The following is a 27,483-nucleotide window of genomic DNA, read 5'->3' on the forward strand; positions in this document are numbered from 1 at the left end:
AAGCACAGCATCTAGGATGAACCTTTCCACCTCACCATGTGAGTGTAGACGCGAAGGAATCAGCTGACCTGGGGCTCACCTTAATAATGTCAGTGTCTTCCTCTTCATAAGTCATATGACAGAAATATTCCAGTAACGCCAGATCATTCTGTGAAACCACAAAGCCTCTCTCAGGCAGTGAGAACTTGGGATGGCTGACGCGGCTTCCACTACTACCAAACAACACCTGGCTGCTGTTGCCGCTACCTGTACTAGGACTGCCACGAACATTCTTACTGTCTTCTGCCCTCTACCCTGTCCACCAACTGCTTTTCCAGAAATGTTTTTTTTTGGGTTACTTTTATCCTTTTTGGGGATTTTCCACCAACCTACTTACCAAATCTAAGTTTTAATGGTTTGAATACTTTTTGAGATGACAGCACAATGAGTACTGAAGGTGTTTGCAGAACAATATGAAATGCAACAGAACTGTATTAACACTACAGGCTACATACTTGTAACTTCAACACGCTTTTTGGGTGGCAGGGGAGACAGCACAATCAGAAGTGTTTGTGGAACAATATTAAATGCACCAGAACCGTATACCACTACAGGCTAGATATGTGTAACTTAAACACAGTGATGACAGCACAATGCGTACTGAAGGTGTTTGTGGAAATCTAGTATATTCACTACTGTATTGACAGGCCCTATAGGTATATAGGTGCCACTTAAATATACTTTGAGTGGCACAGATTAATGCACCTAACTGGAGCTGGTTCAGGAACACTATTTAATTCAGGTATATACAGGTATGAGCCTTGAAAAAGGCTGTGGATTTGTGGTAGCAAAAGACGAGCCCTTCCTTTAGAGGCTGTGATTAAAATGTCCCTTATATGCTGTTTTGGTGTATAGGAGTCCCTATAGTATTCTTCTTGTATGGGTATTGAATCCTGTTCACACACGCACACACACAAGATCTCTCTTTCTAATCTTTATCACTCTTTTTCTAATCACAAACTGTCCCTATTTTTCCTCTCTTTGTAAGGGTGGTTTCACACCACGTTTTGTACTTACGGTTCCCGTATACGGCTGGGAGGAGGGGGGCGGGGCTTAATCACGGCGCCCGCACTCAGCCGTATAGGGGAACCGTATTTAATGCATGTCTATGAAACGACCGGAGTGAACCGTAGCCTCCGGTCGGCTGCGTTTTTGGCCGTATGCGGTTTCACAACCGCAGGCAAAAACGTGGTAGACCACGCCGCGATAAGCCCCGCCCCCTCCTCCCAGCCGTATACGTGAACCGTAAGTACAAAACGTGGTGTGAAACCACCCTAATCTGTATCTCAGGCTTTTTCTTTCTTAACACTAACTGTCCCTATGTCTGGCTCTCTCCCTCTCTCTGTCTCCTCTCTGCACAAGTTCACAGCACTCTGACTGCTGTTGGTTAAGTCATTGCCCTTTTATCTGTGTCCCTGGCTGTGTCCTATTGGCCTTTGTGCGTGATTGACACAGCAAGCAGAAAATCACATGATAGAACTTGTTTATCATGTGATCTTCTACTTTCCCTATGTCATCTCACCACCCCATGCCTGCCCTGTTTCTTCCGTCAGCCAATAAACCATGCTTTCTTGTTTTTTGCAATATTTACTGGCTCATGTGAGCCAAATCGGTAAAGGCTCAAGAATTCGCCAAGCTGGAAAAATCCTAAAGTTTGGGTCGAATCCGGGTTCACCAGATTCGGCTCACTCATATCTACTAAGGACATGGATTACTAAAACCATGTCCTGTAGTCCATTAAGACCAAGATAAACTTATTTGGTTCAGCTGGTGTCAAGCGTATGTGGTGGCAACTAGGTAAGAAGTACAAAGACAAGTGTGGTGGTAGTGTCATAGTCTGGGCATTCATGAGTTCTGTTGACACTGGGGAGCTAAAGTTTATTGAGGGAACCATGAATGCCAACATACTCTGTGACATACTGAAGCAGAGCATGATCCCCTCACCTCAGAGACTGGGTCACCGAGCAGAATTCCAACATGGTAAAGTCCCCAAAAACACCTCCAAGACAACCACTGCCATGATAAAGAAGCTGAGAAGTAGGTAAAGGTGATGCACTGGCCCAACATGTCTTCAGGCCTAAATCCTATTGAACAATAGAGATATCGCGAATTGTTTGCTGGCGAACTTAGCATTTTCGCTTTCGCATCGCCAGGCGAACATATGTGAAGTTCGATTTGCCCCCTATACTTTAACATTGCGGTAAACTTTGACCCTGTGAGTCAGGGTCAGCAGACACATTGCAGCCAATCAGCAGCAGTCCCTCCCTTCCAGACCCTCCTACCTCCTGCACGGACGCCATTTTACCTTCATTCGGCATGCTGCAGGGTTAGAAAGTGGAGGGACAGAGAAGCTGCTCCTGCTGTAATAGGGAAAGCGATAGCTAGGTTGCTGCTAGGTGGTGTATTCAGGGTCCACTCCACTCCTAAAGCACTAGTCTAACATCTGCTTTAAGGACAGCACCCAAAAAAGCCCTTTTTAGGGTTCAAATATCAGTCCGTATGTCTTGCAACAGCTGGAGGCGCCCTGGTTGGGAGGGAACCGCTGGTTAAAAGGGGTACTCCGGTATAAAACTTAAGTTCCTTCAAGCAACTAACTACAGTATTAAAAGGGCTATAAGTTCAGTCCATGTGTCTTGCAACTGCTGGAGGCACCCTGGTTGGGGACCTCTACTTAGAAGGGGAACTCCGCTGGCAACCTTTTTTGCTCATTGTCACACTAGTGCAAATCACATTTGGGGGGACAGTTATTCAAATAAAAAATAAAAAAATAAATTTTTTGGCTGTGAAATAAAACCAGTGCTGCCTAAAGGGGGGCTCTAACTATGTGCTGCCTAATATGGGGGGAATCTATGTGCTGCCTAAAGGGGGATCTAAATATGTGCTTGCCTAAAGGGGGCTCTATGTGCTGCCTAAAGGGAGGCTCAAACTATGTGCTGCCTAATATGGGGGAATCTATGTGCTGCCTAAAGGGAGGCTCTAACTATGTGCTGCCTAATATGGGGGAGTCTATGTGCTGCCTAAAGGGGGGCTCTATGTGCTGCCTAAAGGGGGCTCTAACTATGTGCTGCCTAACATGGGGGAATCTATGTGCTGCCTAAAGGGGGGATCTAACTATGTGCTGCCTAAAGGGGGCTCTATGTGCTGCCTAAAGGGAGGCTCTACCTATGTGCTGCCTAAAAGGGGGCTCTAACTATGTGCTGCCTAATATGGGGGAATCTATGCGCTGCCTAAAGGGGGGATCTAACTATTTGATGCCTAAAGGGGGGCTCTATGTGCTGCCTAAAGGGGGCTAAAGCACGTTATTCTAAAGAATTTAGGAATAATAGGTGATTTATGCCCTTTATGGATTAAAACCAGACTCTGCATCAACTACGTAATTTTCCATGGGAGTTTTGCCATGGATCCCCCTCCAACACGCCACAGTCCAGGTATTAGTCCCCTTGAAACAACTTTTAACCCCTTAAGGACCAGGCCATTTTACACCTTAGGACCAGAGCGTTTTTTGAACATCTGACCACTGTCACTTTAAACATTAATAACTCTGGAATGCTTTTACCTATCATTCTGATTCCGAGATTGTTTTTTCGTGACATATTCTACTTTATTTTATTGGTAAAATTTTGTCGATACTTGCATAGTTTCTTAGTGAAAAATTACAAAATTTGATGAAAAAATTGAAATTTTTGCTTTTTTCTAACTTTGAAGCTCTCTGCTTGTAAGGAAAATGGATATTCCAAATAATTTTTTTTTTCACATATACAATATGTCCACTTTATGTTGGCATCATAAAATGTACGTGTTTTTACTTTTGGAAGACACCAGAGGGCTTCAAAGTTCAGCAGCAATTTTCCAATTTTTCACAAAATTTCCAAAATCACAATTTTTCAGGGACCAGTTCAGGTTTGAAGTGGATTTGAAGGGTCTTCATATTATAAATACTCCACAAATGACCCCATTATAAAAACTGCACCCCCCAAAGTATTCAAAATGACATTCAGTCAGCATTTTAACCCTTTAGGTGTTTCACCGGAATAGCAGCAAAGTGAAGGAGAAAATTCACAATCTTCATTTTTTACACTCGCATGTTCTTGTAGACCCAATTTTTGAATTTTTACAAGGGGTAAAAGGAGAAAATGTATACTTATATTTGTAGCCCAATTTCTGTCGAGTAAGCACATACCTCATATGTCTATGTAAAGTGTTCGGCGGGCGCAGTAGAGGGCTCAGAAGCGAAGGAGCGACAAGGGGATTTTGGAGAGTACGTTTTTCTGAAATGGTTTTTGGGGGGCATGTTGCATTTAGGAAGCCCCTATGGTGCCAGAACAGGAAAAAAAACACATGGCATACCATTTTGGAAACTAGACCCCTTGAGGAACGTAACAAGGAATAAAGTGAGCCTTAATACCCCACATGTGTTTCACGACTTTTGCATATGTAAAAAAAATTTCAAGAAATTTCACTAAAATGTGTGTTTCCCCCCAAATTTCACATTTATGCAAGGGTTAATAGCAGAAAATACCCCCCTAAATTTGTAACCCCATCTCTTCTGAGTATGGAGGTACCCCATAATTTGACCTGAAGTGCACTATGGGCGAACTACAATGCTCAGAAGAGAAGGAGTCATATTTGGCTTTTTGAGAGCAAATTTTGCTCGGGGGGCATGTCGCATGTAGGAAGCCCCTATGGTGCCAGGACAGCAAAAAATACCACATGGCATACCATTTTGGAAACTAGACCCCTTTAGGAACGTAACAAGGAATAAAGTGAGCCTTAATACCCGACAGGTGTTTCACGACTTTTGCATATGTAAAAAATGTTTACAAAAATTTCACTAAAATGTGTGTTTCCCCCCAAATTTCACATTTATGCAAGGGTTAATAGCAGAAAATACCCCCCAATATTTGTAACCCCATCTCTTCTGAGTATGGAGGTACCCCATAAGTTGACCTGAAGTGCACTATGGGCGAACTACAATGCTCAGAAGAGAAGGAGTCATATTTTGCTTTTTGAGAGCAAATTTTGCTCGGGGGGCATGTCACATTTAGGAAGCCCCTATGGTGCCAGGACAGCAAAATAACCCCCACATGGCACACCATTTTGGAAACTAGACCCCTTGGGGAACGTAACAAGGAGTACACTGAGCATTTACCCCCCACTGGTGTCTGTCAGATCTTTGGAACAGTGGGCTGTACAAAAATTTTTATTTGCACAGCCCACTGTTCCAAAGATCTGTCAGACACCAGTGGGGTGTAAATTCTCACTGCACCCCTCATTACATTCCGTGAGGGGTGTAGTTTCCGAAATGGGGTCACATGTTGGGTTTTGTTTTTTTGCGTTTGTCAAAACCGCTGTAACAATCAGCCACCCCTGTGCAAATCACCTCAAATGTACATGGCGCACTCTCCCTTCTGGGCCTTGTTGTGCGCCCCCAGAGCACTTTGCGCACACATATGGGGTATCTCCGTAGTCGGGAGAAATTGCATTACAAATTTTGGGGGGCTTTTTTCCCTTTTACCTCTTGACAAAATGAAAAGTATGGGGCAACACCAGCATGTTAGTGTAAAAAATTTATTTTTTTACACTAACATGCTGGTGTAGACCCCAACTTCACCTTTTCATAAGGGGTGAAAGGAGAAAAAGCCCCCCAAAATTTGTTAGGCTATTTCTCCCGAGTACGGCGATACCCCATATGTGGCCCTAAACTGTTGCCTTGAAATACGACAGGGCTCCAAATTGAGAACGCCATGTGCATTTGACGCCTGAATTAGGGATTTGCATAGGGGTATTCTACACCAGTGATTCCCAAACAGGGTGCCTCCAGCTGTTGCAAAACTCCCAGCATGCCTGGACAGTCAACGGCTTTCCGGCAATACTGGGAGTTGTTGTTTTGCAACAGCTGGAGGCTCCATTTTCAAAACAGTGGTGTACCAGACGTTTTTCATTTTTATTGGGGAGGGGGGGCTGTGTAGGGGTATGTGTATATGTAGTGTTTTTTACTTTTTATTTTATTCTGTGTTAGTGTAGTGTAGTGTTTTTAGGGTACAGTCACATGGGCGGGGGATTACAGCAAGTTTCCCGCTGCGAGTTTGAGCTGCCGCGCAAAATTTGCTGCACTGCAAACTTGCAGCCTGATACTCACTGCAAGCCCCCTGCCCATGTGAATGTACCCTGTACATTCACAGGGGGGGGGGAACCTCCAGCTGTTGCAAAACTACAACTCCCAGCATGCACAGTCTCAGTGCATGCTGGTAGTTATAGTTTTGCAACAGCTGGAGGCACACGGGTTGGGAAACACTGAGTTAGGAAACAGACAATGTTTCCCAACCAGTGTGCCTCCTTTTGTTGCAAAACTACAACTCCCAGCATTCTCAGGCATGCTGAAAGTAGTAGTTCGGCAACATCTTTGGAGCCAGATGTTGCCGAACTACAACTCCCAGCATGCTTGGAGTTGTAGTCTTGCAACATCTAGAGGACTACAGTTTGCAGACCACTAATACAGTGGTTCCCAATCTGTGCCCTTCCAGATGTTGCAAAACTACAACTCCCAGTATGCCCAAACTGTCCAGGCATGCTGGTAGTTGTAGTTCTGCAACATCTGAAGGGGCAGATGTTACAGAACTACAACTCCCAGCATGCCTGGACAGTAAGGGCATGCTGAAGATGTGTAGTTTTGCAACATCTGGAAGGGCACAGTGGTCTCCAAATTGTGGACCTCCAGATGTCGCAAAACTACAACTCCCAGCATGCCCAGACGCCAAGGGCTGTCTGGGCATGCTGGGAGTCGTAGTATACAGGGTCCCAATACAGCAATGCATGTCGCTTTACGGCGACGTGCATTGCTGTAAAGGGCCCGACCGCGGTTGAAGATCTACTCACCTGTCGCCGCCGCCATCTTCATCGCCAGGATCCGGGTCTTCAGGGACGAGGTAAGTACCGGGGCCGGTCCCCAGCACTCCCCCGTCCCCCGCCGCTTCCTCCAGTCTTCCTCCCGTCCTGTCCGGACTTTCAGGGGCCGGGCAGGACGGGAGGAAGTAACCGCCCCCCCTCCTGCGATTGGTCGGTTAACTAACCTACGGATCGCAGGGTATAGGAGGAGGTGGCAGGCTTTCCTATACGTTAGCATGGTCCTGGCTGTCTGTGACAGCCGGGATCATGCAAAATTACCGGGCGGTCGGGTCCCAGAGACCCGATCAGCCCGGTATCGCCGCAGATCGCAAGGGCGATTTCCCTTGCGATTTGCGGCGATCGCCGACATGGGGGGCCTACATGGCCCCCCTCGGCGTTTGCCCTGGATGCCTGCTGAAGGATTTCAGCAGGCATCCAGTTCCGATCTCTGCCCGGCGAGCGGCAGGGATCGGAAAAGGCCATGACGTCGTGGGACGTCATTGGTCCTTAAGGCCCAGGGTGCCATGACGTCCCAGGACGTCATTGGTCCTTAAGAGGTTAAATCACCATTGTGGCCAGAAAAAGTCCCTGTGGGCTTTAAAATTTGCCTGCCGTTCGCGACCCGAAAATTTGCCCCACAGATGTTCAATCACTATTGAACATCTGTGGGGCATCCTTAAACAGAAGGTGGGGGAGTGGAAGAGGACTCCAGTGGCAAACTGTAAGCTCTGGTGAACTCCATGCCCAGGATGCTTCAGGCAGTGTTGGAAAATAATAAAATAACTAAATATAGACACTTTTGGCCCAATTTGGACTTTTCCAACTAGGGGTGCACTCATTTTTGTTGCCAAGGTTTAGACATGTATTGCTGTGCTAAGTTATTTTAAAGAGGACATACCTGTTATTCGGGCTGTGCACTCACTACTTTACATTGTAGCAGAGTATAATTTCTTCAGTGTTGTCACATGAAAAGATATAGGGGGAGATTTATCAAAACCTGTGCAGAGTAAAACATGCCCAGTTGCCCATAGCAACCAATCAGCTCGCTTCTTTCATTTTTAGGAAGGCCTGTGCAAAATGAAAGAAGCGCTCTGATTGGTTGCTATGGGCAACTGGACAACTTTATCTCTGCACAGGCTTTGATAAATCTCCCACATAGTGAAATATTTTTTTTTTAAAGTGTTCACATATATGAACAGTTCGTATTTGATTTATATAGAATTTGTACAATATAGTAGAAATATAGTAGAAAGCCCATGCACCTCTTTGGCTAGCCTTTTACTCCTCTACACAATAGAGAGTCTTAATTTTGGCCATATGTATAAGCCCTAAGGCCTCAGCAAAGATGCTTCTTCTAGATGTAAAGAAAGATATGCTCCAGTTAATCTCCTCATTGTATTGTTGGTTATAGCTGAACATGATCTCATTAGATATGCAAAGCCCACAGGTAAGGGAATTTGAATTTACTAAAAAGTTTCATTTTTAAATCGGGCAACGAACAAAATGCAAACAGTAACATACGCCTACGCACTTTACATCACAGCGGGGGAAGCAAAATTGTTGTGCATGTTTTATTTCATTTGCATATTTTGTTGTCAGTCTTTGAATAAAATATTTAGTTTACAATGTAGAATTAAAATTTTTGACACTTTTCTACACATAGGGGGAGATTGATGAGAACCTGGCCACAGGAAAAGTTGTTCAGTTGCCCATAGAAACCAATTAGATTGCTTCTTTCATTTTTGAAAAGGCCTCTGAAGAATGAAAGAAACAATTTGATTGGTTGCTATGGGCAACTTAGCAACTTTTCCTCTGCACAGGTTTGGATAAATATTCCCCATAAATTTTGAGATAATTATATTGTTATTACCTGATTTGAACATGAATACTCTTGATTTGACCAGTTTTAAAAATCCTAAAATATAAAATCTCACAACATGAAAGGCATGGTCAGCTCAGATCCTCATGGTTTGCAGAACATAAACTGTTTATTGACATTGTGTACCTTTTTTTGCTTAAGAAAATCACAATCATTATGCAAATGTGGATGTGTGTCAGAAGCAAACTAGTCTAACCTTCATATTTTAATTGTTTTCTTTTACATGCTGTTTTTATGAATGTGTAATCTATCCATGCTTTCTAAAAATTGGTCCATGAGAAGGTTCCCCCTTCCTGCAGAACTTGTTAGTAAATAGCTTTTTGACAAAGTTTGGATCGACTCGATGTAGAACATTGTCTGTCTTTATTAAAGTCCATACTTAGAAGAACGTAGGCATGTAATTTGTGTTATGTTGCTATCCTTAGATATATGCAGTTTTGCACTTCTCTCCCCAGCTTCTTGCAATCTCCATCTTGCTGCAGGAGACAAACTCCATTATAAGTCTATAGGGCTTGTCTTGTGCAGTGAGACAAAGATCCTAAGGAGCCAGTGAGAGAACAGCACGGCCATGTGCTTCCCCCAGCTATGTCTAGAGATCAATGGTAGTGGTGGTGGTGGTGGGGGTATAAGCAGCACTAAGACCCCAACCAAGTAAAGCTTTCGACATGTCCCTGCAATATGTCAAAAGCTGTTTTTATAATGACTGGAACGCATAAGATATATATAAGTGAGTACATGCCAACATTTTTTCTTATAGAAAGACTCCTATATAGGTGCACTAACACAGAAGTAATCATGTAGCTGGTCTCCCATGTCATCTTGCTCGTTACGCTATGCGCTCCGGCCTCACACGCTGGCCGTGAGCGCATGGTCCCCTTACCTTCTGCTGCCGACGGGGCTGGGACTTGCACTGCAGGACGCACCCGCATGCGAGCTCCAGTCCATCCCTCTCCGGGTGTTTCCCCTGCCTCTGCTTCCGCCTCTCTGCTCCGGCACACGTGTCCCCGTCCCTTAGGGCATGCGCGCGCAGGAGCTTTAAGATTTAAAGGGCCAGTACGCTCATTAGTGTAACCACTTTTGTCTTGTTGATAAATTCCTCCACCCTCCTCAGTTCTCTGCCGCATCTTTGTTGCCTTGTGCCCTAGAGAAAGCGTTCCTTTGTATTGCCTTGCCGTGTACCAGATCTCCTGCTGTTGAGACCTTGACCTTGCTTCTCTGCCGCCTGCCTACTGAACTTCTGCTACGTCCCCACTACGCTACTGTGCCGCCTGCCCTGACTTACAGCTATCCTGACAACGAGTTGTCTCCTCCCTTCTGTGCTTCGCATCTCCTCAGCCGCCTGTGTGGTCGAGCCTTTGCCGGGGGTAGTGACCTGGGTGTCGCCTGCAGCTGCAAGCCGATCCTGCTTTTCGGCGGGCTCTGGTGAAAACCAGCGGCACCTTAGACTCCGCTCCCTGGCACGGTCCGAGTCATCTGCCACACAGGTCCAGCGGATCCACATACAACGAAGTTCCTGTCTTCAGAAACCTGAGTGTTACAGTAAGATCCGGCCATGGATCCCGCTGAGGAACCTCTGCCTGAAGTTGCGGATCTTTCCTCCATTGTGATACGTCACTCACAGCAGTTGTCCCGACAGGTGCAGCAATTTTCTCAACTTGCAGCCATAATGCAACAGCTTTTGGCCTTGCAACAGCAGCAGGTACCACAATCTGGCCCACTCCCTCCTCCAGCTCCTGCAGTCTCTCCTGGCTCCCAGCTGCACCTTCCATTGCCTTCCAAGTATGATGGGGTTTCCAAGTCATGCAGAGGCTTTGTTTACACAGTGCTCCATGCATTTTTAGCTCATGTCTGAACTGTTTCCGACTGATCGTAGTAAGGTGGCCTTTGTCATTAGTCTACTTTCTGGAAAAGCCCTGGCTTTGGCTACACCCCTTTGGGACCGTGGTGATCCAGTATCCTCCAATTTGTCGGCATTCTTGGCCGAATTTCGCAGTGTCTTTGAGGAACCCCCACGTGCCTCTTCAGCTGAGATGACGTTGATGAACCTCTGTCAAGGAGATTCTACCATTGGTGACTACGCGGTTCAGTTCCGCATTCTAGCCTCTGAACTTGCCTGAAATGAAGAGGCCTTGTGTGCCACATTTAAAAAAGGACTGTAGAGCAGGAATAAAGATGCCCTTGCAGCACGAGATCCTCCATCTTCTTTGTCTGAACTTATCCACTTGGCCACACGCATTGATGTGCGTTTTGCCGAAAGACAGGAGGAATTGCACTTTGAGAGGGAATCTGTCCGCCTGACACTTGTGTCCCAACGTTCTCCTCTTCTGTCTCTTGCGCTTCTTGCCAAAGAGGTTATACAAGGAGATCATCCTCGTCTTACGCAGCAGGAGAGGTCACGACGACACAACGAGAATTTGTGTTTGTACTGTGCTAGCCCGGAGCACTTTCTCAAGGACTGTACTGTTTGTCCGCACCTAGGGTATGTGGGAGAAGCATCCCTGGGTGTGAATACTAACTCTCCACGCTTAACTTTTGCTGTACAAGTCTTCGCTTCAGCCAAGTCTTCCTTCAGCGCTACAGCATTTTTGGACTCCGGATCTGCAGGTGATTTTATTGATGCGGCTTTAGTCCACAAGTATCATCTTCCTCTTACTCGGCTTGCCAAGCCCTTGTTAATCTCCTCTGTTAATGGACAAAATCTGGACTGTAAGGTTCACTTCCATACTGAATCTCTCGTCATGCAAGTGTTAGTATCGCATAAAGAGAAGATAGAATTCTATGTTCTGCCATACTGTACTTCTGAGATTCTTCTTGGTCTTCCTTGGCTGCAACGCCATTCCCCGCAACTGGATTGGAGATCTGGAGAAATAATTCGCTGGGGACAATCCTGTCAAAATTTTTGCCTCCAACCTGTTTTGCGTAAAGCTGTTTCTCGTCTTCCACCTTTACCTGGCCTGCCGCCACCTTACCAAATTTCTCGGATGTCTTCTGCAAGAAACAGGCTATTGATCTTCTGCCTGGTACCACTCCTCCTCGTGGGAGGATATATCCTCTTTCAGTTCCTGAGACCAAAGCCATGGCTGAGTATATCCAGGAGAATCTCGAAAAGGGATTTATCCGTAAGTCCTCTTCTCCTGCAGGAGCAGGTTTTTTCTTTGTAGCGAAGAAGGATGGCTCACTCTGTCCATGCATTGACTATAGGGGACTTAACAAAATCACGGTCAAGAACCGTTACCTTTTACCTCTTATCTCAGAACTTTTTGACCGTTTACGTGGTGCCAAGGTCTTCTCCAAGCTGGACTTAAGCGGTGCGTATAACCTCATTCGTATCTGCAAGGGAGATGAATGGAAAACTGCCTTCAATACTCGTGATGGACATTTTGAGTATCTTGTTATGCCATTTGGTCTCTGCAATGCTCCAGCCGTTTTCCAGGAATTCGTTAATGATATCTTCCGTGATCTTTTTTACACCTGTGTTGTCGTATACCTTGATGACATCCTGATCTTCTCTTCCAACTTAGAGGAGCATCGTGCTCATGTTCGTCTGGTTCTTCTGAGACTAAAGAAGAATCATCTCTACGCAAAATTGGAGAAATGCCTGTTCGAAAAGTCTAGCCTTCCGTTTCTTGGCTACATTGTCTCTCATCAGGGTATGCAGATGGATCCAGATAAGTTATCTGCAGTTTTGGATTGGCCTCGTCCCTCGGGCCTACGTGCAATTCAACGCTTTCTGGGATTCGCTAACTATTATCGTCAGTTTATCCCACATTTTTCATCCTTGGTTGTTCCTATTGTAGCTCTCACTAAAAAAGCATCCAATCTTAAGTCTTGGCCTCGAAAGGCTGAAGAGGCCTTCTCCCGTTTAAAGTCTGCGTTTGCCTCTGCTCCCGTGCTTACAAGACCTGATCCAGAGAGGCCCTTTGCGTTGGAGGTTGATGCCTCATCTATTAGAACGGGTGTCGTCCTCACACAGAAAAACGCCAAGGGCAAGAGTGTAACTTGTGGGTTTTTCTCCAAGACTTTCTCTCCTGCTGAAAGGAATTAAACCATTGGAGATCGTGAACTCCTCGCTATTAAGCTAGCTTTGGAGGAATGGTGACATTTACTGGAAGGTTCTTCTCATCCGGTCAGCATCTACTCCGATCAAAAGAATCTTCTATACCTTCAATCTGCTCAGTGTTTGAACTCCCGCCAGGCAAGATGGTCACTGTTCTTTTCCCGTTTCAACTTCTTCATTCACTTCCGTTCTGCAGACAAGAACATCAGGGCTGATGCACTCTCCAGGTCCTCTGACGTCATTGGTTTGGACTCCACGCCTAGGCACATTATTCCTCCTGACCATTTGATTCCTGCCGCTCCTGCTGAGATTCAACAAGTTCCTCCGGGAAAATCCTTTGTGCCCACCAGATTGAGACACAAGGTCTTGAAATGGGGTCATTCTTCCTTGACAGCAGGACATCCTGGAATACGCAAGATCTTATTTCCCGGCACTACTGGTGGCCCCATCTTGAACGTGATGTTTCTGATTTTGGTCGGTCCTGTGTAACTTGTGCCCGTGACAAAACTCATCGGAAAAGACCTGCAGGACTCTTACAGCCTTTACCCTTTCCAGAGACTCCCTGGTCCCATATTGCCATGGATTTCATCACCGATCTGCCACCTTCTCATAATAACACTGTTGTCACGATTCGGCTGGCAGGAGGTGGATCCTCTGTGCCAGAGAGGGATTGGCGTGGACCTTGCTAGTGGACCGGTTCTAAGCTGCTACTGGTTTTCACCAGAGCCCGCCGCAAAGCGGGATGGTCTTGCAGCGGCGGTAGCAACCAGGTCGTATCCACTAGCAACGGCTCAACCTCTCTGACTGCTGAAGATAGGCGCGGTACTAGGGAGAAGACAAGAGCAAGGTCGGACGTAGCAGAAGGTCGGGGCAGGCAGCAAGGATCGTAGTCAGGGGCAACGGCAGGAGGTCTGGAACACAGGCTAGGAACACACTGGGAAACGCTTTCACTGGCACGATGGCAACAAGATCCGGCAAGGAAGGGAAGGGGAAGTGAGGTTATATAGGGAAGTGCACAGGTGAATACACTAATTAAGCCAACTGCGCCAATCAGCGGCGCAGTGGCCCTTTAAATCGTAGAGACCCGGCGCGCGCGCGCCCTAAGGAGCGGGGCCGCGCGCGCCGGGACAGGACCGACGGAGAGCGAGTCAGGTACGGGAGCCGGGGTGCGCATCGCGAGCGGGCGCCACCCGCATCGCGAATCGCATCCCGGCTGGAAGAGGTATCGCAGCGCACCCGGTCAGCAGGTCTGACCGGGGCGCTGCGATTGCGAGGATGTTGCGAGCGCTCCGGGGAGGAGCGGGGACCCGGAGCGCTCGGCGTAACAGTACCCCCCCCCTTGGGTCTCCCCATCTTCTTGGAGCCTGAGAACCTGAGGACCAGACTTTTGTCTAGGATGTTGTCCTCAGGTTCCCAGGATCTCTCTTCAGGACCACAGCCCTCCCAATCTACCAAAAAAAATTTTTTTCCTCTGACCGTCTTGGAGGCCAGTATCTCCTTTACGGAGAAGATGTCAGAAGAACCGGAAACAGGAGTGGGAGAAACAAGTTTGGGAGAGAAACGGTTGATGATGAGTGGTTTAAGGAGAGAGACATGGAAGGCATTGGGAATACGAAGAGAAGGAGGAAGAAGGAGTTTGTAAGAGACAGGATTAATCTGGCACAAGACTTTGAAAGGACCAAGATAGCGTGGTCCCAGTTTGTAACTGGGGACACGAAAGCGGACATATTTAGCGAAGAGCCATACCTTGTCTCCGGGAGCAAAAATGGGGGGGGTTCTTCTTTTCTTATCGGCAAACCTTTTCATGCGGGATGAAGCCTGTAAAAGAGAATTTTGGGTCTCTTTCCATATGGTGGAAAGATCACGAGTTACTTCATCCACAGCGGGCAAACCAGAGGGCAAGGGAGTAGGGAGGGGGGGAAGAGGGTGACGGCCGTACACCACGAAAAATGGGGACTTAGCAGAAGATTTAGAGACTCTGAAGTTGTATGAGAATTCGGCCCATGGTAGAAGATCTGCCCAGTCATCCTGGCGGGAGGAAACAAAATGCCGTAAATAGTCACCCAGGACCTGGTTAATTCTTTCTACTTGCCCATTGGATTGGGGATGATAAGAAGAAGAGAAGTTTAATTTAATCTTGAGCTGTTTACAGAGGGCCCTCCAGAATTTAGACACGAATTGGACGCCTCTATCCGAGACGATCTGCGTGGGCAAACCGTGAAGACGAAAAATGTGTACAAAAAATTGTTTTGCCAACTGAGGCGCTGAAGGAAGACCAGGAAGAGGAATAAAATGTGCCATCTTGGAAAATCGATCAACGACCACCCAAACAACAGTGTTGCCACGGGATGGGGGTAGGTCAGTAATAAAGTCCATACCAATCGGTGACCAAGGCTGTTCGGGGACAGGCAGAGGATGAAGGAGACCAGCAGGCTTCTGGCGAGGAGTCTTATCCCGAGCACAGACAGTACAGGCCCGCACAAAATCAACAACATCCGTCTCCAGAGTCGGCCACCAATAGAAACGAGAGATGAGTTGCAGGGACTTTTTGATGCCCCCATGGCCTGCGAGGTGGGAGGAGTGACCCCATCTGAGAATCCCGAGATGTTGGCGTGGAGAAACGAAGGTCTTCCCTGGAGGAGTTTGCCTGATGGAGGCCGGAGAAGTGGAGATCAGACAGTCAGGAGGAATGATGTGTTGCGGAGAGACCTCTGCTTCCGAGGCATCCGAGGAACGAGAGAGGGCATCGGCCCTAATGTTCTTGTCGGCAGGGCGAAAATGAATTTCAAAGTTAAAACGGGCAAAGAACAACGACCACCTGGCCTGGCGAGGATTCAGCCGTTGGGCAGACTGGAGATAGGAGAGATTCTTGTGATCGGTGTAAATGATAACTGGAAATTTTGATCCCTCCAGCAGATGTCTCCATTCCTCAAGTGCCAATTTAATGGCCAGTAGTTCTCGATCCCCGATGGAGTATTTTCTCTCCGCCGGAGAGAAGGTCCTAGAAAAAAACCCACAAGTAACAGCATGCCCGGAAGAATTTTTTTGTAGAAGGACCGCTCCAGCTCCCACTGAGGAGGCATCTACCTCCAATAGGAAGGGTTTAGATGGGTCAGGTCTGGAGAGCACGGGAGCAGAAGAAAAGGCAGACTTGAGCCGTTTAAATGCGTCTTCCGCTTGGGGAGACCAGGACTTGGGATTGGCATTTTTCTTGGTTAAAGCCACGATAGGAGCTACAATGGTGGAAAAGTGTGGAATAAATTGTCTGTAATAATTGGCGAACCCCAAAAAACGTTGGACAGCACGGAGTCCGGAGGGGCGTGGCCAATCCAAGACGGCAGAGAGTTTATCCGGGTCCATTTGTAATCCCTGGCCAGAGACTAAGTATCCTAGGAAAGGAAGAGATTGACATTCAAACAGACATTTCTCCATTTTGGCATAAAGTTGATTGTCTCGAAGTCTCTGAAGAACCATGCGGACATGCTGGCGGTGTTCTTCTAAGTTGGCAGAAAAAATCAGAATATCGTCCAGATACACAACAACACAGGAATATAAGAGATCACGAAAAATTTCATTAACAAAGTCTTGGAAGACGGCCGGATCTACTGTCACGATTCGGCTGGCAGGAGGTGGATCCTCTGTGCCAGAGAGGGATTGGCGTGGACCGTGCTAGTGGACCGGTTCTAAGCTGCTACTGGTTTTCACCAGAGCCCGCCGCAAAGCGGGATGGTCTTGCAGCGGCGGTAGCAACCAGGTCGTATCCACTAGCAACGGCTCAACCTCTCTGACTGCTGAAGATAGGCGCGGTACTAGGGAGAAGACAAGAGCAAGGTCGGACGTAGCAGAAGGTCGGGGCAGGCAGCAAGGATCGTAGTCAGGGGCAACGGCAGGAGGTCTGGAACACAGGCTAGGAACACACTGGGAAACGCTTTCACTGGCACGATGGCAACAAGATCCGGCAAGGAAGGGAAGGGGAAGTGAGGTTATATAGGGAAGTGCACAGGTGAATACACTAATTAAGCCAACTGCGCCAATCAGCGGCGCAGTGGCCCTTTAAATCGTAGAGACCCGGCGCGCGCGCGCCCTAAGGAGCGGGGCCGCGCGCGCCGGGACAGGACCGACGGAGAGCGAGTCAGATACGGGAGCCGGGGTGCGCATCGCGAGCGGGCGCCACCCGCATCGCGAATCGCATCCCGGCTGGAAGAGGTATCGCAGCGCACCCGGTCAGAAGGTCTGACCGGGGCGCTGCGATTGCGAGGATGTTGCGAGCGCTCCGGGGAGGAGCGGGGACCCGGAGCGCTCGGCATAACAACTGTCATCTGGGTCGTGGTAGATCGGTTTCCCAAGATGGCTCACTTTATTCCTCTACCAGGTCTTCCTTCTGCTCCACAGCTGGCGAACTACTTCTTGATGCATGTCTTCCGTTTACATGGTCTTCCACGCATATAGCTTCTCCTTGTCCTACCACCCTCAGTCCAACGGTCAATTGGAAAGGGTCAATCAAATCCTTGAGACTTATCTTCAGCATTTTATTTCAGCTCGCCAAGATGATTGGGTCGACCTTCTCCCCTGGGCTGAATTCTCATGTAATCTTAAGGATTCCGAGTCCACGAGGTCGTCTCCCTTTTTTGTTGTCTACAGACTCCATCTCCATCCTCCTTTTCCTCTCCCGTCTCCTCTGGCATGCCTGCTGTTGAGGAGCTGGTCCATGACTTCTCCACCATCTGGCAACAGACGCGACAGTCATTGTCCCAGGCTTTTTCACGCATGAAGGCGCAAGCGGATAAAGGTAGAAAATCTCCTCCGTCCTTCTCTCCTGGTGACATGGTGTGGCTTTCATCCAAATACATCCGCTTCAAGATCCCCTGTTACAAGCTCGGTCCCCGTTACCTTGGTCCCTTCCAGATTCTACAAAAGATCAATCCTGTCTCCTACAAACTCTGTCTACCTGCTATGTTACGTATTCCCAATTCCTTCCATGTCTCTCTCCTCAAGCCTCTTGTTGCAAACCGGTTTTCTCAGAAGAATCCTCCCCCAATACCTGTCTCCAGCTCATCAGATATCTACAAAGTTAAACAGATCCTTTCTGCAAAAACTGTGAGAGGTAGGCAATTTTTTTTGGTCGACTGGGAGGGTTACGGTCCTGAGGAGAGATCTTGGGTACCTGAGGAGAATATCCTGGACCGTGACCTTCTCAGGAGTTTCCTCTCTCGTAAAAGGAGGGGGAGACCAAAGGGGGGGTACTGTTAGGCTATGCGCTCCGGCCTCACACGCTGGCTGTGAGCGCATGGTCCCCTTACCTACTACTGCCGACGGGGCTGGGACTCGCACCTCGGGACGCACCCGCATGCGAGCTCCAGTCCGTCCCTCTCCGGGTGTTTCCCCTTTCTCTGCTTCCGCCTCTCTGCTCCGGCGCACGTGTCCCCGTCCCTTAGGGCGTGCGCGCCGGAGCTTTAAGATTTAAAGATCCAGTACGCTCATTAGTGTAACCACCTGTGTCTTCTTGATAAATTCCTCCACCCTCCTCAGTTCTCTGCCAGATCTTTGTTGCCTTGTGCCCTAGAGAAAGCGTTCCTTTGTATTGCCTTGCCGTGTACCAAATCTCCTGCTCTTGTGACCTTGCTTCTCTGCCGCCTGCCTACTGAACTTCTGCAATGTCCCGACTACGCTACTGTGCCGCCTGCCCTGACCTACAGCTATCCTGACTAAGAGTTGTCTCATCCCTTCTGTGCTTTGCACCTCCTCAGCCACCTGATTGGTCGAGCCGTTGCCGGGGTGTCGCCTGGCCGACCTGGGTGTCGCGTGCAGCTGCAAGCCCATCCTGCTTTGCGACAGGCTCTGGTGAAGACCAGCGGCACCTTATACTCCACTCCCTGGCACGGTCCGAGTCATCTGCCACACAGGTCCAGCGGATCCACATACAACAGAGTTCCTGTCTTCAGAAACGTGAGTGTTACATTGCTATTCCACCAGTAGAATACAGTAAACTGTTTACTATAAGACAATATAATTTAGTAGTTAAATCGTCTTTTTTTTTCTAGACTGCAATAAAGAATTCTAGGGAGGACTTATTTTCATGGTGCCTTTTCTTCTCCTTGATGATATTACTCCTATATTGTAAAGACGCTTTGGCCCCTCTTTGGTTCCTAAACATGTCTACACAATGAATGGAACAGCTCCCCTCTCTCTCTCTAATTCCTAAGTCCAGCAATACACGTTAATGCAATCCCAAATACATTCAGTATTTGCTGTGAGTTGTCACTAAATAACATAAAATAACAGACTTTCCACGTCAACCAAGAAATGCTATTTATTTCTCTCTTGTTATTGTTGCAATTCACTATATTATAAATGAGTTGTAAATTCGAGGAATTGAACTGTGGTGATACATATTTTCCTTTGCATGACTGTTGTTTTTTTTTTTTTTTTTTTACTTCCTTTAAACTCATTCTTATACAGGCTGATTGATATTCCTCTCTGATTTCTTCCTGACATGGATTATTGCTTGAATAAGAAACAACTATAAATACAAAACTCTATTATTTTTCAAACTGAATACATTGAGAAGATGAATGATACAATCCACATTTGTGACATGTAGAAGTACACTCAGTAAACTTAGTTGGGAAGAGGGAATATCTGACAGTCAAATATTCTATACTTTAACCACTTAAGGACATAGGACGTTCTCTAACGTCCTCACTACCTGGGCTTTAATGCCCAAGGATGTTAGAGAACGTCCTGTTGTATTTCCGGTCTCTGCCGCTCGCCGGGCAGAGATCGGAATTGGATGCCTGCTGAAATCCTTCAGCAGGCATCCAGGGCAAATGCTGAGGGGGGCCATATTGGCCCCCCATGTCGGCGATCGCCGCAAATCGCAAGGGAAATCGCCCTTGCAATCTGCGGCGATACCGAGCTGATCGGGTCTCTGGGACCCGATCGCCCGGTAATTTCGCATGATCCCCGCTGTCACAGACAGCCATGACCATACTGAAGACTAGGAGTGAGGTGGCAAGCCTGCCACCTCCTCCGATCCCCTGCGATTCGTCGGTTAACTAACCGACCAATCGCAGGGGGGGGGGGGATACTTCCTCCCGCCCTGCCCGGCACATGAAAGTCCGGAGAGGACGGGAGGAAGACCGGAGGACGCGGCGGGGGACGGGGGAGTGCTGGGGACCGGCCCCGGTACTTACCTCATCCCTGAAGACCCAGATCCCGGCGACAGCGGCGACATGTGAGTTGATCTTCAGCTGCGGTCGGGCCCTTTACAGCAATGCACGTCGCCGTAAAGCGACATGCATTGCTGTATTGGGACCCTGTAAACTACAACTCCCAGCATGCCCAGACAGCCCTTGGCGTCTAGGCATGCTGGGAATTGCAGTTTTGCACCATCTGGAGGTCCACAGTTTTGGGACCACTGTGCCCTTCCAGATGTTGCAAAACTACACATCCTCAGCATGCCCTTACTGTCCAGGCATACTGGGAGTTGTAGTTTTGCAACATTTGGAAGGGCACAGATTGGGAACCACTGTATTAGTGGTCTGCAAACTGTAGTCCTCCAGATGTTGCAAAACTACAACTCTAAGCATGCTGGGAGTTGTAGTTCAGCAACATCTGGCTCTAAAGATGTTGCCGAACTACTACTCCCAGCATGCCTGAGAATGCTGAGAGTTGTGGTTTTGCAACAACTGGAGGCACACCGGTTGGGAAACATTGTCTGTTTCCTAACTCAGTGTTTCCCAACCCGTGTGCCTCCAGCTGTTGCAAAACTATAACTACCAGCATGCACTGATAGACTGTGCATGCTGGGAGTTGTAGTTTTGCAACAGCTGGAGGTCCCCCCCCCCTGTGAATGTACAGGGTACATTCACATGGGCAGGGGGCTTACAGTGAGTATCAGGCTGCAAGTTTGCGATGCAGCAAATTTTGCGCGGCAGCTCAAACTCGCAGCGGGAAACTCGCTGTAATCCCCCGCCCGTGTGACTGTACCCTAAAAACACTACACTACACTACACTACCACAAAATAAAATAAAAAGTAAAAAAACACTACATATACACATACCCCTACACAGCCCCCCTCCCCTCCCCAATAAAAATGAAAAACATCTGGTACGCCACTGTTTCCAAAATGGAGCCTCCAGCTGTTGCAAAACAACAACTCCTAGTATTGCCGGACAGCCGTTGACTGTCCAAGCATGCTGGGAGTTTTGCAACAGCTGGAGGCACCCTGTTTGGGAATCACTGGCGTAGAATACCCCTATGTTCACTCCTATGCAAATCCCTAATTCAGGCCTCAAATGCGCATGGCGCTCTCACTTTGGAGCCCTGTCGTATTTCAGGGCAACAGTTTAGGGCCACATATGGGGTATCGCCGTACTCGGGAGAAATTGCCTAACAAATTTTGGGGGGCTTTTTCACCTTTAACCCCTTATGAAAAGGTGAAGTTGGGGTCTACAACAGCATGTTAGTGTAAAAAAATACATTTTTTACACTAACACGCTGGTGTTGCCCTATACTGTTCATTTTGACAAGAGGTAAAAGGGAAAAAAGCCCCCCAAAATTTGTAATGCAACTTCTCCCGACAACGGAGATACCCCATATGTGGGCGCAAAGTGCTCTGGGGGCGCACAACAAGGCCCAGAAGGGAGAGTGCACCATGTACATTTGAGGTGATTTGCACAGGGGTGGCTGATTGTTACAGCGGTTTTGACAAACGCAAAAAAAAAAAACACATGTGACCCCATTTCGGAAACTACACCCCTCACAGAATGTAATGAGGGGTGCAGTGAGAATTTACACCCCACTGGTGTCTGACAGATCTTTGGAACAGTGGGCTGTGCAAATTAAACATTTTGTACAGCCCACTGTTCCAAAGATCTGACAGACACCAGTGGGGGGGTAAATGCTCACTGTACCCCTTGTTACGTTCCTCAAGTTTCCAAAATGGTATGCCATGTGGGGGTTATTTTGCTGTCCTGGCACCATAGGGGCTTCCTAAATGCGACATGCCCCCCGAGCAAAATTTGCTCTCCAAAAGCCAAATATGACTCCTTCTCTTCTGAGCATTGTAGTTCGCCCATAGTGCACTTCAGGTCCACTTATGGGGTACCTTCATACTCAGAACAGATGGGGTTACACATTTTGGGGGGTAATTTCTGCTATTAACCCTTGCAAAAATGTGAAATTTGGGGGGAAACACACATTTTAGTGAAAAAATATATATTTTTTTTTACATATGCAAAAGTCGTGAAACTCCTGTGGGGTATTAAGGTTCACTTTACCCCTTGTTATGTTCCCCAAGGGGTCTAGTTTCTAAAATGATATGCCATGTGGGGATTTTTTTGCTGTTCTGGTACCATAGGGGCTTCCTAAATGCAACATGCCCCCCAAAAACCATTTCAGAAAAACGTACTCTCCAAAATCCCCTCGTCGCTCCTTCGCTTCTGAGCCCTCTACTGCCCCCGTCGAACAATTTACATAGACATATGAGGTGTGTGCTTACTTGAGAGAAATTGGGCTACAAATATAAGTATACATTTTCTCCTTCTACCCCTTGTAAAAATTCTAAAATTGGGTCTACAAGAACATGCGAGTGTAAAAAATGAAGATTGTGAATTTTCTCCTTCACTTTGCTGCTATTCCTGTGAAACACCTAAAGGGTTAAAACGCTGACTGAATGTCATTTTTAATACTTTGGGGGGTGCAGTTTTTATAATGGGGTCATTTGTGGGGTATTTCTAATATGAAGACCCTTCAAATCCACTTCAAACCTGAACTGGTCCCTGAAAAATAGTGAGTTTGAAAATTTTGTGAAAAATTTGAAAATTGCTGCTGAACTTTGAAGCCCTCTGGTGTCTTCCAAAAGTAAAATCATGTCAATTTTATGATGCAAACATAAAGTGGACATATTGTATTTGTGAATAAATTTTTTTTTTATTTGGAATATCCATTTTCCTTACAAGCAGAGAGCTTCAAAGTTAGAAAAATGCAAAATTTTCAATTTTTTCATCAAATTTAGGAATTGTTCACTAAGAAACGATGCAAGTATCGACAAAATTTTACCAATAACATAAAGTAGAATATGTCACGAAAAAACAATCTCGGAATCAGAATGATAGGTAAAAGCATCCCAGAGTTATTAATGTTTAAAGTGACAGTGGTCAGATGTTCAAAAAACGCTTCGGTCCTAAGGTGTGAAATGGCCTGGTCCTTAAGGGGTTAAGGAGTTGTGAACAATATATTATGTAAAGGAATAATGGCCGACATTTATTATTGTCTTTAGGGTTTATCTGCACCTTTTTTGCGCCTTTTGATTAACACATTTCTGCTGATTTTGAGTTGTAATCCACTGATTTTGGCAATACACATGATCTGGAAGGGTTTTATGAACTGTGCATTTTTGTGAAAAGGCGTAAAAAAGGCACAAAGCCAACAAACTACACCAGCCCAGAATTAGCTTAGTTATTTGGTGTATGTGAAAAGAAATTTCTGAAAACGGGACCTGCACATAATTTATCAAATGCTCTGTGACCATTTTATAAATTTGGTTCTCCTACACATTACCAGCACACAAAAAAGGTGTAGAAAAATGCTTCACTTACACCCACAATGATAAATGCCGGCCAATGTGTCTATATGTAATCTGGCATACCTTGTACAATATGTAAGAACAAAAACAATCAAAAGCGCAAAGAACATGTGCTGTTACTCCGATGGTACAGAGGTAATTAATAGTAGCGATAGTGGCAACTGCTCACCTGAAGGTGTTATGCTCAGAGCACAACACCTACTGAAGCTTGTGGACCCAATGTCAAGGTGTGAAGTCGGGAAGCAGCCTGGATCTTGTCCGTCTCTGTAGTATACAGTGGAGGTTGGGGAGTCACATCTGGAACTGCAGGGATGCAAGAGAAAAAAACGATCCTTGTGGCGCTCACCCGGTAGGTTTAAAGAAGCCATTCGTCTGAACGGCTTCTTTAAACCTACCGGGTGCGCGCCACGAGGATCGTTTTTTTCTCCTGCTTCCCTGCAGTTCCAGATGTAAGCTGGCATACCATGATACACAGATAATGTCTTGTCCTTCCTCCTATGACAGCTTTTGTGTGCCTATTCAGATGAAGTCACAAAGTACAGCACCACAATACAAAGGCAAAACTACAGACATGATAGCCCTGAGAGCAGTGTGCATGTATCCTATATACCAGCGCTGCCCTCAAGTATCTCCAACAGGTCATGATTTGAGGATATCCCTTTCAGAGAATACTTGTGGTGATGCCTGATGCACTGACTATAATAATATCACCTGTAAAAGACTAAAGAAATCCTGAAAACATGCCCTGTTGGGCGTACTGAAGGACAGCGCTTGGGAAACAATGCTATACAATGTATGTAAAAGTAGCAAATAAAGTCACTGGTGGACAACTATTTCTAGGCAAAGCTTTTACTTTGGAGGATTGAGTTTTCCTTGATTTAGTTCCAACAATTTCCTAGATCAAATATTTTAATTACCGTATTTAACGGGGTATACCACGCACCGGCCTATAACACGCACCCTCATTTTACCAAGGATATTTGGGTAAAAAAAGTTTTTTACCCAAATATCCATGGTAAAATGAGGGTGCGTGTGTGCGCGTGTATACCCCGATACACCCCCAGCAAAGGCAGGGGGAGAGAGGCCGTCGCTGCCCGCTTCTCTCCCCCTGCCTTTCCTGTGGTCTAGAGTGCTGCTGCCGGCTCTTCTCTCCCCCTGGCTATCGGCGCCGCTGCCCGTTCTGTCCCCTTGACTATCGGTGTCGGCGCCGATAGCCAGGGGGAGAGAAGCGGCGCCGACAGCCAGGGGGAGAGAAGGGGCAGCGGCACCCATTGCCGGCGCCGCTGCCCCGTTGCCTCCCCCCATCCCCGGTGGCATAATTACCTGGGTCGGGTCCGTGCTGCTGCAGGCCTCCGGCGCGCGTCCCCTGCGTCGTTGCTATGCACGGCGCGGCGCACTGACGTCATGCGCCGCGCCGTGCAGCGCATAGCAACGACGCCGGGGACGCACGCCGGAGGCCTGCAGCAGCGCGGACCCGACTCAGGTAATAATGCCACCGGGGATGGGGGGAGGCAACGGGGCAGCGGCGCTGGCAATGGGTGCCGCTGCCCTTTATCTCCCCCTGGCTGTCGGCGCCGCTTCTCTCCCCCTGGCTATCGGCGCCGGCACCGATAGTCAGGGGGACAGAACGGGCAGCGGCGCCGATAGCCAGGGGGAGAGAAGGGCCGGCAGCAGCGCTCTAGACCCCAGGAAAGGCAGGGGGAGAGAAGCGGGCAGCGACGGCCTCTCTCCCCCTGCCTTTCCTGGGGGTGTATCGGCGTATAACACGTACATAGACTTTAGGCTAAAAATTTTAGCCTAAAAAGTGCGTGTTATACGCCGATAAATACGGTAAACATGACTACTTCCCTACTTCACATCTCAGCATTTATGGCATATACACAGAATAAAAGTCTAAAAGATGTGGGTCAATTTCTTGAATGTGCACCGAGGATCCCTTTGACCTCTTTCACCCTGATTGCAGTGGCCAGAGGTGGTTGGGAAGCCAAAAACAGTGGGACAGGCAGTTTTACATGCTTTATGAAACTCATGGAGGCTCATGGAAGATGCATAAACAGAATTGGATGACGAGATATGTTGTTTCAGTATCCACAAACTTTCCAGGATACTTGTCTAGCACAGCGTCTGTGCACCTTGGACTTTTCTCAGAATAATTTGTTTACATGACCCCCATCCTCCATTTCTTTCATGAGTTGCACCCAAATAGGTTTTTTTTGTACTATAGTAACATAGTTCATTAGGTTGAAAAAAAAACGTATGGCAAAAAAACGGATGGAACAGTATGGAAAAAAGTAAACCGTATGCGTTTTTAAACAGTATACTGTTTTTAAAAGTGCATACAGTTCCGTCAGTTTTTATAGAAAAAAAACCCAGATGTTTTTGAAAATTTTGTCCATTTTTAATGGGAGGGGTCTTTGGTGGGGACTTTAGGATTCAAATCCGCATGTGCAAAGTAAAAACGTATACATTTTTCCCGTATGGAACTGTATACATGTGCATTTCCCATTGACGTCCATGTTAAAAAAAAACGTATGCGGTTGCAGTATAAATGCACAACTGCATTTGGGGTTGAGCACCTCCAGCCATTTGAAACCACGTTTTTTGTTGTTGTTTAAAAATTTATACTTGGAGGTGTGTAAACTCCATATGTTAATGCGCCTTGAACATTTTCCAGGCAGCATTAAGGTTGCACCTGTGAGGCCATGCACCTATATCAGCCAACTTGGGTGGGGCTTGTAGCCTGTCTCTCCCTCCTCCCATTGTATGTGTGCTCAGTCACACTGGAGGGAACTGGGAGCAGGCTGCATGTCGGCCTAGTGCTGCTGTAATTGCCCACTGGCCCCTGGTTTTTGCTTATTACTCACAGGTAGGTTAGCGTTAGGTCCCGCGCCATTTGAGAAACCTTGGCGTCGGTGTGCGGGCTCTGGTGTGTCCTTCATATAAGGATACACTGACGAATGTCTCAATTTTAACATCAGTGTTGAGGGATAGCCAATGTCATTGTATACATCTACCACTTTAGTGCACCTAAATTTCTGTATTGCAAGATCGTCTTTTACCAACTTTAAAGCTTCGGCACTGCGTGTCCTCAGTTCTGTAGCCAGAGAATTACTTTAACCCCTTCCCGCAAATTGACGTTTATAAACGTCCTAAGTGCGGTCCCTGTCTATGACGCGGGGTGCAGCCTATTCACAGCCGGGACCCGCGTACCGCATCGAAAGTGAAACTAAATGCTTCCCGGCTGCTCAGTCGGGCTGATCGGGGTCATCGCGATAAAATCGCGAGGCCCCGATCAGCTACCCGGAGAGAAATAGGTCGTCCGGGCTCCGATTGATTACTCCCAGCCTGAGTTACAGACTAGAGCAATCAATCACCGATTTCGCTGATTGTTGCCATGCAACAGCAAGGCAGCAGTCTGTGAATGAAATCAGCCATTGCAAGCTGATAGGTCTCTATGGCACCTATCAGCTTGCAAAAAAAAAGTGTACAAAAAAAGTTAACCCTTTCAGGTATTCCCTTCTGAATTAATAGTTTAAATCACCCGGCATTTCCTAGTAACAAACTAAAACAGTGTAAATAAAAATAAAAATACACATATGTGGTATCACCGCATGTGGAAATGTACGAATTATAAAAATATATCGCTTTTTAAACCACACATTCAATGGCGTATGCGCAAAAAAAATTCCAAAGTCCAAAATAGCTCATTTTTGATCACTTTTTATACCACATATAAAATAAAATAAAAAGTGATCAAAAAGTCTGATCAGAACACAAATGGTACCGCTAAAAACTTCAGATCATGGCGCAAAAAATGAGCTCTCATAGCCCTCTGAAAGCAGAAAAATAAAAAAGTTATAGGGCTCAGAAAATGACAATTTTAAACGTATACATTTTCCTGCATGTATTTATGATTTTTTTCTGAAGTAATGCACAATCAAACCTATACAAGTAGGGTATCATTGTAACCGTATGGACCTACAGAATAAAGATAAGGTGTCACTTTTACCGAAAAATGTACTGCGTAGAAATGG

General features: G+C 46.9%; 1 long non-coding RNA gene across 1 annotated transcript in view; it reads right to left on the reverse strand.

The window, feature by feature from the left end:
- The window catches only part of LOC130310514 (uncharacterized), a 47,492-nt gene extending 23,808 nt beyond the window's left edge, over positions 1–23,684 (reverse strand). The window contains exon 1 of the long non-coding RNA XR_008859031.1: positions 23,619–23,684. This is a non-coding gene — a long non-coding RNA (uncharacterized LOC130310514). The remainder of the gene's footprint in view (positions 1–23,618) is intronic.
- Positions 23,685–27,483: the final 3,799 nt, after the last annotated feature.

Source organism: Hyla sarda, chromosome 1, assembly GCF_029499605.1.
Source record: "Hyla sarda isolate aHylSar1 chromosome 1, aHylSar1.hap1, whole genome shotgun sequence".
Lineage (NCBI taxonomy): Eukaryota > Metazoa > Chordata > Amphibia > Anura > Hylidae > Hyla > Hyla sarda.